Source organism: Xenopus tropicalis, chromosome 7 (genome assembly GCF_000004195.4).
Source record: "Xenopus tropicalis strain Nigerian chromosome 7, UCB_Xtro_10.0, whole genome shotgun sequence".
In the NCBI taxonomy this organism is placed as follows: domain Eukaryota; kingdom Metazoa; phylum Chordata; class Amphibia; order Anura; family Pipidae; genus Xenopus; species Xenopus tropicalis.
In genome coordinates this window covers 54,283,538-54,296,336 of record NC_030683.2, presented here as the reverse complement: position 1 = coordinate 54,296,336, position 12,799 = coordinate 54,283,538, and positions in this window count along the sequence as shown.

The window sequence follows — 12,799 nt, the reverse complement described above, 5'->3', positions numbered from 1 at the left end:
CTATGGGTTACTGCCCAGGTAGAAATTTGCCCACTGTTCATAAGTGAGCCCCAGTACTATATTTAGTGCAAGAGGACAGGTTATTTGCCATCTCTGCTACCTTTTACATCTAATCTACCTTTTGCTTGATAATGATTTGCAAGTATGATAATGACTGATGACAACCTCCATAAGCTTTTGAAGCATTTTTGTGGCAGGCAAGTGAATGAAGTAATGCAAAAATTAAGTAACTGGAAAATAACACAGCATATTGTAAAATAGTTTATTATTTTATTATCCTTGATCTATGTAACATTGTCACGTTTATTCAGTCCATTATAGAAATTGTTTATCATTCACATTATTTCTTAATTAAAAAATAATGTAGCAAACATTTTAATAGTGGGTGACATGGGGCAGTTGAGTATTTTCGACTATTTTCTTTGTAAACCTTTAATTTTCACGACAGTGCGACAAGGACTGCGGGATCAGCCTTTTCACAAGCTTTCAAAGAGCGTAGATTTCTGTGGGCAAAATAAGTCCCAGTCATGTTTATTTCACAAGATATCACCATCACATTGACTAGCTGAACTCTTTGGCCAAATTTTCTTCTATCAGGCTTACATAGCGTAAGCATGTTTTTATATTTACACTAAGGGTCTGCAATGCACTTTTGAAGAAATGTAGTAACATTTCTAACATGTAGAACATGTTGCATTGATATAAATAAAACTGACAAACTGGTGAATTCTAAGAGTAGTGGGAGTGTTTCATCACCCTAAATTGCTTAGGATGTAAAAGTATTCATACATGCAGTTCTGTGAGGGGTTCTCCATCCATTAGATGGATGGAGAAAGGCAAGTGGGTACTGACATCCCAGGCACATTCTATTCAGTGAAACGCAGTCTGTATTTACAAAACCAGCACATTATTAGGGATGAGCGAATCTGTCCCATTTCGCATCGCCATAAAATTTGCGAAACAGCGAAAAATTCGCTAAACGCATTTGTTGCGTGTTTTTTTTTGTCGTCCGTGTCTATTTTGTTACCCACGTCTCTTTTGTCGCCTGCGTCTACTTTCTATTGCTGGTGTCTGTTTTTTTGTCGCACTTTTTTGACGCGGCCGAGCCCAAATAGACACGCGACAAAAAAAATTCAGCGCAACAAATTTTTCTGCTGCGAATTTTCAAGAAACTTTCACGAAACAATTTGCCAATGGTGAAATGCGGAAATTCGCTGCGAATCCATGCCTGCCAAAAAATACGCTCATCACTACACATTATATGCAGTGAGATGCAGTGGATATTGCACCCCAGGCACAGTATATACAGTGACCTGCAGTAGGTACTGATGTCAGAAAGAAACAAAAGTAAGTGCAAAAAGCAACAACACGATAAAAATATATAAAAAATATATAAAAGCTTAATTAGCTTTTTCGGGGGAAAGGGTTAATTTAGGACTGGAGTGATAAGGATATTATGGATGCCAGTTGACAAAAACATTATTTAATTTCAGCAAGTGATTCAGCCTTTAGAACATATACAGTATAGTACCTGAGGGAGTGGGATAAAATCTGCAGCACAAGTTCAGAGGTTCTAAGGTAAAGTTTACAGCCTGCAGATCCATCTTAACAGTCTTTATTTCTGCAGTGGCTTTAGTTTGTAATATCTCCCCTGTCCTAACCACATCTGTGCCTTGATTGGTCTATTTCACTGTCTGTCAAGAGTGCTGTGCTCTGATTGGAGAAGCCACAAGGATAAAAATCCAATCGGAGTGCAGATGTTAAAGGTTTCAGAGTAGTGCAACTCAGAATGAGTGAGTTTTTTTTTTTAAAGGTGCCAAGCAGGTTTGGGGAGGCTTAGCCTCTCCTAGCCTTATGAAAATCCACCTATGACGGCAACTAAACCCGAGAAAATACCCTGCCATAGACAATACTAAGAATTGCCTCTGCTAAAACATAGAGATCAGTAAATGATCAGCAGTCTTTTTTAGTAGCCGTGACAAGTAGCTGCTACCTAGTAGGTCTTCACCCTAATGGAAGCCACCCGGGTACTAAAATTATCACACCTGCACTGCTTTGTGAAATCATTGACATTCAATAGAAAAAGCCCTGAGTTCAATGGCACACACAGACAGCATAGGGCAGGCAGAGTATGGCAAATACTGGCAAGGTAGAACAGGCAGAGTATGACACACAAAGGCAGCATAGGGCAGGCAAAGTATAGCACTTCTTCTAAACGGAGTGGGTGCCCTCGTGTCCGTTGGAAGGACCTACTGGTAAATAAAGCATTAGAGAGGTTATTATATGATCCCCTTATATATTTATACATAGTTATCATGTCACCTCTTAAGCACCTCTTCTCCAGTGTAAACAGACCCAACTTGGCCAGTCTTTCTTCATAACTGAGACTTTCCATATCCTTTACCAGCTTAGTTGCCCTTCTCTGGACCCTAGATGGGGCCTTACCAGCGCTCTGTAAAGGGGAAGAATAACACCCTCCTCCCGTGAATCTATGCCCCTTTTAATACAGCTCAAAACTTTGTTTGCCCTTGCAGCTGCTGCAACAAGGACTCCAAGGTCCTTCTCCATTATGGATTTGCCTAGTGCAGTCCCATTAAGGGTATAAGTGGCTTGCATATTTTTACATCCCAGGTGCATGACCTTACATTTATCCACATTAAATCTCATCTGCTATTTAGCAGCCCAGATTGCCAGTTGGTCAAGATCCTGCTGCAAGGATGCCACAACCTGGATATAATTGACTGGTCTGCAGAGTTTTGTGTAATCTGCAAACACTGATACATTACTCATAATACCCTCCCCTAAGCCATTTATGAACAAGTTAAACAAAAGTGGACCCAGTACAGAACCCTGAGGGACCCCACTGAGAACCTTACTAGAGATGTAGCGAACTGTTCGCCGGCGAACAAATTCGCGGACTTTTTGCGATGTTCGCCATTTTGGGTTTGCCGCGGTTTTTTTTGGCGTTTTTTTTTTTTTCTTTCGTTATTTTTTGGCGTTTTTTTTTTTTGGCGTTTTTTTTACAAAGTATTTTTCAGAAAAATTTTTGCTTGATCCCCCTCCTGCATGCCACTGTCCAGGTCGTGGCACCCTTTAAACAACTTTAAAATCAGTTTTCTGGTCAGAAATGGCTTTTCTAGGTTTTAAAGTTCGCCTTCCCATTGAAGTCTATGGGGTTCGCAAAGTTCGCGAATATTCACGAGTTTTGCCGAAAGTCCGCGAACGGGTCCGCGAACATTTTTGGTGATGTTCGCTACATCCCTAAACCTTACTCCAAGTAGAGAATGTACCATTAACAACCACCCTCTGTACCCGATCCTGTAGCCAGTTTTCTATCCATGTGCAAATGACTTCATTAAGACCAGCGGTTCTCAACCTGGGGGTCGCAACCCCTTTGGGGGTCGAATGACCCTTTCACAGGGGTCGCGACAGTCCCGGTTTTTACAGGGCGTCCCGCTGTCCCGGATTGTTCAATGAATGTCCCGCATTACGGAAATGCAGAACATTCATTAAACAATCCAGGCCAGCGGGACGCGCTGACTGCAGCGGAGCGCTTGTCTCTTCTTGCGGCTCCTTCTTCTTGTTCGGCTCCTCGTACGGCAGCGACAGTTCCTTTTATAAGGTTGCGCCCGTGTGTACGTGTGACGTCACACGTACGCACGGGCGCAACCTTATAAAAGGTCCTGTCACCGCCGTACGAGGAGCCGAATAAGGAGCGGGGAATTTTCTATTGGAGGTACTCTCTATGGGGGCAATTGGGGGGCTCTGTGTATGGGGGGGTACTGTGCATGGGGGGACACTGTAAGGAGGGCTACTGTGTATGGGGGGCTCTGTGTATGGGGGGGCTCTGTGTATGGGGGGGCTCTGTGTATGGGGGGCACTGTGTAAGGAGGGCTACTGTGTATGGGGGGCTCTGTGTATGGGGGGGCTCTGTGTATGGGAGCTCTGTGTATGGGGGGGCTCTGTGTATGGGGGGGCTCTGTGTAAGGAGGGCTACTGTGTAAGGAGGGCTACTGTGTATGGGGGGCACTGTGTATGGGGGCATTGTGTATGGAGGGTACTTTCTATGGGGGCTACTGTCTGTGGGGCAATTGAGGGCATGGTCTATGGGGTCAATTGGGGGCACTGTTTATGGGGGGGTACTGTTTATGGGGGCAAATGAGGCACTGTGTATGGGGGGCACTGTATGGGGGGCACTGTATGGGGGTGCTGTCTATTGGGCCATCGTGGGTACTATTTTAACTATTTCAAAAATGGGGTGTGTCAATTGGGGAGTGGCCACAAAGTGGGCGTGGTCAAACAATTTTGCCGTGCTGCGCGCACCAGGTCTTTTTGTGGGGGTCACCAGAACATGAGGAAATGTATTAAAGGGTCGCGGCATTAGGAAGGTTGAGAACCACTGATTAAGACCAATAGACCTTAGCTTAGAAAGCAGTCGTTTGTGGGGAACGGTATCAAATGCTTTGGCAAAATCCAAATAGATTAAATCTACTGCATTCCCACTGTCCAGCTTCTTACTTACCTCATCATAAAAAGCAATTAAATTGGTCTGACAGGCCTGTCCTTTATAAAGCCATGCTGATTATTGCTCATAATGGCATTCTCCACTACATAATTTTGTATGTGATCCCTTAACAAGCCTTCAAATAACTTGCCCACCACAGATGTCAAACTTACAGGCCTATAATTGCCAGGCTGAGATCTTACTCCCTTTTTAAATATAGGAATGACATTAGCCTTCTTCCAATGCATAGGTACCATACCTGATGAAAGAGAGTCTGAGAATATCAGAAACAAGGGCCAGTGTAAATCTACCCCTAGATCTCTCAGTACCCGAGGGTGTATTTCATCTGGCCCAGGTGCCTTGTTCACATTTATTTTGTGTAACCCTTTAAGCACCATATCCTGTGTCAACCACTGCATAGTTGGAGCTGAGGCAACAGTGCTGCTATTGGGTGGGACTTGGCACTCTGGCTCCTCTACTGTATACACAGAAAAAAAAGAACTGGTTAAGCACATCTGCCTTTTCTGTATCCGCTGTAACCATATTGTTACTATAACTCAATGGGGCCACACCCTCAACCTGCATCTTTTTACTATTAATATACTTAAAAAACTTTTTGGGGTTAGTCTTGGCCTCTGCCGCAATGCGCTCCTTATTTTCTATCTTAGCCTTCCAGATTGCTGTTTTACAACACTTGTTATAGTGTTTATATTCATTAAAGAAGAAGGAAAGGCTAAGTCACTTGGGGGTGCTAAAATGTTAAGCACTCCCAAGTGACTTTAATCGCTTACCTCGTACCCCGGGCTGGTGCCCCTGTTAGGAGAAAACAGCACCAGCCTGGGGTACCTGGAGAGATGCGCTTCCTCCTTCCGCCTGCGTTTCGCTAAGACTAACACAATAGGCGCATGCGCAGTAGAGTGAAAAGCCGACTTCTCTGTTAAAGTTCTACTGCGCATGCGCGTGAGCGATACAGGAAGGCAGAAGCGCTGCAGGTACCCCGGGCAAGATAAGTGATTTAAGTCACTTGGGGGTGCCTAACATTTTGGCACCCCCAAGTGACTTTGCCTTTCCTTCTCCTTTAAACTCAGCTACTGTCCCCTCTGACATATTTCTTAAAAGCTTTCCTTTTTTTCCCTATTAACTTCTTTACCTCAGAGTTAAGCCACATAGGGTGATTCTTAACACTTCTACTTTTTCTTATTAATGGAATCAATTGAGAACAGTAATGATTTAATATCATTTTAAATGACGACCATTTCTGCTCTGTGTTTTTATCAGAAAACATAATGCCCCAATCTATGCCCTGAAGTGCTGCCCTTATGGTGGTAAAATTTGCTTTTCTAAAATTCAGTGTCTTTGTTACCCCAGTGTAAATGTGTTTCCTGCACCAAACATCAAATGAAATAACATTATGGTCACTGTTACCCAGGGGTTCAACCACTTGCACATTTGCTATACGTTCTGGGTCATTAGAGATCACTAGATCCAATATAGCATGGTTCCTGGTTGGCTCCTCAACCACCTGTGGCAAAAAGTTGTCATGCAGCAAGTTTATAAACTTGTTCCCATTTACTGTCCTGGCAGTACTATTGCTCCAGTAAATACGAGGATAATTAAAATTCCCCATTATTATCACTTGCCCCAAACTAGCAGCCTTTTCTATTTACAACAGGAGCTGAGCCTCCTCCTCACTTACATTAGGGGGTCTATAGCATACCCCTACCATTAATTTGGTAGATTCTTTACTATCTGTGAGAAGCTCAACCCATTAGGATTCAGCTCCCTCTGTTACCCCCATCACTTCCTCCTTAATATTTGCTTTTAATTCCTGCTTAGCGAACAGACACACTCCTCCTCCTTCATCATTGAGGTGCAGCCCATCCCTGGCAAAGAGCCTGTAGCCAATTGAGAAATCAGCCCAGTTCTCCAAAAACCCAAAGCCCTCCTCCCTGCACCAACCTCTCAGCCACACATTAATCTCCCTAAGCTCCCGCTGCCTTCTTAACATTGCTTGTGGCACAGGTAATATCTCTGAGAAAATTACCTTGGAAGACCTCGCCCTCAACTTTGCGCCTAGTTTTTTAAATTCGTTCTTGAGGACTTCCCCCCCTCCTCTAACTTTGTCATTGGTACCTATGTGCACCAAGACCGCCGGGTCTTCCCCAGCCCCTCCCAATAATTTGTCTACTCGTTCCACCACATGCCGAACCCTAGCACCAGGCAAGCAACACACAGAGGATAAGCGTTTTCCTTAATTCTTTTAGATTTTCTTCCTAAGAGGAATATATATACTGTATATATATATAACTTTTGTTCCTTCCTGCTATTTATGAAATCCCTAGCCACCTCACCATCCCCATATTCCCCTTCTGAACTCAGATCCTTATCTAACCAATCTTCCACAGAATTTCTTACAGCTCCCATCTTCCATGTCTTGTTTAAAACCTCTTCCAACTCCTCTAACATTCTAGCCGTCTTCTTCCCCAAAACAGCTGCACTATCATTTTTAAGGTACAGCCCATCCTGTAGCCAATGGAAAAAACAGGCAATGTTTCAATGTCATAGGTAATGTCTCTGAGATAAGAACCTGAAAAATCTTCACCTTCAGATTTTCTTCAACTTCTTTATAAAACTGATTTGCTCAACATTGTTCAAATGTACTTGAACAATTTAGTAAATACCTTTTCCTTCTCATTGCTTATTTATTATCCTATTTTAAAATATGACAATTTACCTACTGTAGGTGAATTATAGGAAAATAGGTCAGATAGATGTACTTGCCAACTGTCCTGATTTCAGTGACAGGCCCTAGGCAACCGGGGCTGGCAACCTTTCCCCCCGGTGTGAGTGACTGCCGAGGAGAGGGGGGGCAAAGTGAGAGCGTGGTGGAAGGATAAACTAGGTGGACCCTGCACAAGATTTAAGGGCACAGACTAGGGGTAGGCAAAAAGAATAAGTATGTGCCTAGTGACCCCCCACCTTATTATTCTGCTTTACGCATAAGCCTCTTCTGCCTATACCCCTAGTATCAGCCCTGCCTAAAGAGCTTATTTAAAAGCTAACCATATTATTACAGGATCAGTATTGCAACTTAGCATGAGTTAAAACACCTAAACTTAGCCGCATATTGAAAACCCTCCTTAGACCGCCCACCAGTCCCAAAAATTACACTAAACCATGAAGAACACTGCAAACCAGTGACCAATGTGGCAGGAACACTGTACTAATAATTACAAATACAAACCTGTTAATATTTTACTTGTATAAACACTATTCCATATATATATATAGGTATAATGTATGATATATGTTTAAACCTTTAGAACTAATAAGGATAAAAGGGTAGAGATTTGCCCATTTAACATATACTGGTTTACTGTTGCCTCAGTGATAAAAGCAAGCATCCTCAAATGTTGCAAAACTGCACATCCCAATGTGTTTTGACCCTTGTTTCTAAGTAAATTTAATACAGGTGATTTTAGTGAAAGACTAATAAACAATACCATAGGCGCTATCCTCTATCCTATACTTTTTAACTTGCATATTGTCTGTGGGCACTGCATATCTGATGTATTTGATTTCTAAAATTACATGGTTGCCAACACTTCCTGTAAAGCAGACTGTGTAATGCAAATAAGCACACCAATACATCCAACCTGTTTCTTGAAAACAAGTATAATCCTTAACTGTTTTATATGTCAAATTATCCCAGCTTATTGATAGAAGGAACACTGAAGGGCCTCTGTGCATAGTCGTGTAAGCATTTATTTTCGAAACACTGAATCCCAAAAGGTCACATATATGAATGTTCATTGCCATTTGGCTTATTTCTTGTTTATGTACATAATGCACTTTCTGTCCTCCTTTCTCACAACATTTTCTGACAATTTCATTTTTTAATATGAAATGTTGCCTTTTATTTTACTTTATTTATATATATTACTCTTATTAGGATCAGTAAGAAATCTACTAGTACATGGCTTTCTCAAATCTGACAAAGCCTGTTGGCTTGCACTGTGACATGTTTTAGAGAAACTCAGCTTGACAGGGGGGGAATTTGTTTCAAAGTAACAAACAGCAGTGTTCAAGAAATGCCAGTAACCCTAGCAGAGTTCTTTTCTTCTGCTACCCTGTAAGTAGGGACGGGTGGCAGTAAAATGTAGAGAGGGGAATTAAAGTATGTGAGCAGATATTTAAAAGTTTCTGACATGTGTCAGCGACTTAGCCACTGAGACAGTGTAGCGTGATGTACTACGACGTGACATTAGCGGAGACATCCATGCTAGCTGCAGGACATGTGGAGTTTGGTGTGTGTCATATTGAATTCACATCAGGGCACATTCAGGGGAAGTGGAGAAAATGCAAAACTGCATGAAGGCAGCAGAGACAGCTAAAATAAAACTTTAAAAGAGTGTGAGTATTGATACAGTTAGGGGTGAGCGAGTGAGAATACACTTGCTGTGGCATAGTTGTAGTCAGTGCCAAGTTTCCTGCTCCATATACATATGTGCTTAAATGGAGATGATTAAAAGTGTAGCAATTGAACTCCACCTTTTGTAAGGAAGATTATTTTTGCATTTTTTGCTATAATAGATATAAAACATCTTTATTTGTCTATCTTTGCAGTTTTATCTAAAAAAAAAAACACTAAGTACATGGCACAGTTCTTTTCATTTTGCCCAGTATTAATTTTCACACAACAATTTTTAAATAAGCTTTCTTTTTCAATCCATTACGTGTACAGGAGTACAGATGTATTTCTTCAAATCCTGTTATAAAATTGCCATACATTTTGGGGAAATGACTGCTAGAGAGGATTTCAATATTATAACTATTATATAGCCAAAGGTGTAGTCAACCAATATGCTTTCTTATGTATGCGTTTAATTTTATTTATGTCTATGGAATATCTTATTCATATGCTGGGAAGCAATTACCATAGGGAGGGAGTGGGTAAGGCCTATATGCCTCTGCCCGCTCCAAACCCAGGCAGCAATTTATTCAAGGGAAGCTGCACCTTTGCATTTTGTGTAGGAGCCTTACCTCTTACATTGCAAGATATTTGTGAATCATGATATTTACCATAAAAATAAAATATAGAATATTTCCTATAGACACCATTTTCCTTATAGTATAGTGTAGTAATGTCTTTAATAAGACACACACACATTAATTGTTGTATGACAATCATACATGTTAAAATAGTTTATATATACATAAATATAGTATTTAGACAGAGCTAAATATTTTGCCAAATGCTTTATTTTTCTACTGTGTTTGCAGAATTTTACTTACTCATAGGGGTCAATTATACATGTTCTTAATGCAAGTTCAAAGTCAAGTATTGCTGCCCTCTGCACATTACACAGGATTCAAAATACGATGCAGTGCTGTCTGGCACAAGGCATCCCTGTATGTGGCACATTCCATAGACAGGCAGTAAGTACAGGGTTCTGCTGTGTTCGTTGGTGCATTATTAGCATTAATAACTAGAGATGTAGCGAACTAATTCGCGCGAACATCGGGTGTTCGCGTTCGCGCAAATTCGCGGACTTTTGCCGATGTTCGCCACTTTGGGTTCGCCGTGTTTTTTTTTGGCGCCGCGTTTTTTCGCCTTGGTTTTTCCGCCACGTTTTTTCGCTTCATTTTATCGCCTATGCATATACAAAGGAATAGCTTGCGTTTTTTTTTTGGCGGGTTTTTTTTTGGCGTTTTTTTTACAAAGTATTTTTCAGAGAAGTTTTTGCCCTTGATCCCCCTCCTGCATGCCACTGTCCAGGTCGTGGCACCCTTTAAACAACTTTAAAATCAGTTTTATGGCCAGAAATGGCTTTTCTAGGTTTTAAAGTTCACCTTCCCATTGAAGTCTATGGGGTTCGCAAAGTTCGCGAATATTCGCGAGTTTTGGCGAAAGTCCGCGAACGGGTTCGCGAACATTTTCGGCGATGTTCGCTGCATCACTATTAATAACCGCTCCTAAACATATAATACATAAACAATATAAAAAAGCTAGGGTTAAACTGTAAAATACAGTATATCCTTAGAAATGGTGCTCATGTCACTTCATTTATTGAAAGTTGTGTTGTATGGAAAATTATCCCTGCTGTAAAATATAAAAAGTAAAAAATGTATAAAGTATATTGTGTCACATTGTAAGGTGGTTCGCCTTCAAGTTAACATTAAGTATGTTATAGAATGTCCTATTCTTAGCAACTTTGCAATTGATCTTCATTATTTTATTTTTTTAATTATTTGCATTGCTCTTCTACATCTTTCCAGCATTCAAATGGGGATCACTGACCCCAGCAGTCAAAAAAAATAGCTTTTGAGCTTACAGTTTTATTATTATTGTTACATTTTATTCCTTATCTTTATATTTATATCCTGTCCTATTCATATTCCAGTCTCTAATTTGAACCACTGCCTGTTTGCTAAGGTAAACAAGACCCTAGCAACCAGATAGCTGCTGAAAATCCAAACTGGAGAGCTGCTAAAGAGAAAGCTAAATAACTGAAAAACAGCAAAAAATAAAAAATGAAAACCAATTGCAAATTGTCTAAGAATATGAATGTCTATGCCATACTAAAAGTTAATTTGAAGGTGAACAACCCCTTTAATGAGTTGTGTTTTCAATTAACACATTCCTAGCTAACTGGGAATAAGGTTAAATATGGGCTGCTAACTCTAACTCCCAGATATTCCCAGGAATTTTCCCAAGTCATGTCTTCCCATATATAGCTCACTTCCCACTCAGGACTTGATCTGCCTCAGTTGTTCTACATTACCCCACCCACCTGCTCTATATGATGCTTTGTGGTCCTTTAGTTTTGATGTTTTCCTGCCCATGGTGCTCCCCCAGACATCTGGAAAGATTCCATATCCAGTACTTTAACATTTCAGCATCTTCATGGGGGATGTTAGGAGAATGATTTGTTTAGCAGCCATGTGCTACAGTGAGTGGACTATAAGACTAGGGCCCATTGCAATGCTGACAGTCCTGTATATTCTGCCACACTAACTTTCTCTCTTCTTGCTACTAACACTTCTCCTTCCTAATCACATTTCTATATTAGCACCCAGCATTTAATGGCAGCATCATTGTTTTATCTTTAGCTCTATAATTTGTTTTATAATGCATAATTCAAAATTTTTGACTTTTTGGTCTTCATTACTGGTCTTACTAATTCACTTGCTTTCCAATCTATGGTCCCTATTAATTTGACACATACACAGTGGGGTCCATTTTGTCAGGTGTCATTTAACCTGCCTGTTTGGTCCACCCCATCTGACATCATGTTTGACATATTGACTAAGGACACAATTTCACATAACTTTAAAGTTAGAAAAATGTTTTTCTCATAAACATTGGAGGGCTGCAAAAATTAATATTTTCTTCTTTGTTAGAGAAGGAGCTCTAATATGTTCAGGTATTCACTCTTCTGTTAAGACAGTATGCTGTATTGCCTTTCGGTGAGTCTAGTTTATGCTTCGGGCTCCTTAAATACTGGTGAGGTTAAGCCTGAAATTATTTAAACCACTGCCAGTTAAATAAAGGCACTGAGACCATTTTCAGGGTGACATATTGCGTTGTGACAGTGACTGTCACTCTTCATTAGTCACTGCCTTAATGTCGTGCTCCTTGTAGTTTTAGAAAGCTGAACTCAGGAAGCAATATATTGCACAAAAGTGTCAGGGCTCTAAAAAATAAGCACATTTTATGTGGGCATTTGTGTATACGTGAAAAGGCTATCCTCTTCGTAGGTTAGGCTGTTCCTGCTTAATACTATTTAACTTATTTTCTTAGGTCTTGATCTTACAGGTGGCTTTTTAGCTTTTTATGTTTTAGAACCAATGTATTTTCTAACATAGCTCCATGCTATGCAAATGTTAAGATTCAGGATTTGTTTAGATGTTTGTGTCTCTCCTTTAATGGTAATCAATAACTGAAAGTTAACTTGACAAATTTCCCTGTGCTTTAAAGACTAAGCTCAACAGATGTTTTAATTGTGCTACTTGGCTGCATATCACCAGTAGCATTGTGCCAAAGATCTACTTAGTCATTCCTACCAGAAGGATTGGGACTCTATTCCTTTTGTCTGTCTCCCCACCAGCCTTCTCAGTTTTTGTTGAGGAAGCATACCTGCATAAATGCCAATGCCAAAGTAAAAAATAAAACCAATTTAACTTGATACATTTCATTTGTGCTCCTCAGAGCACATAAAAGTGTGTATGTACAAGTCATGCCTTTTTTCATCTGAAATACATGTTGTAAAAACATAATAGTTTTGCCTTCCC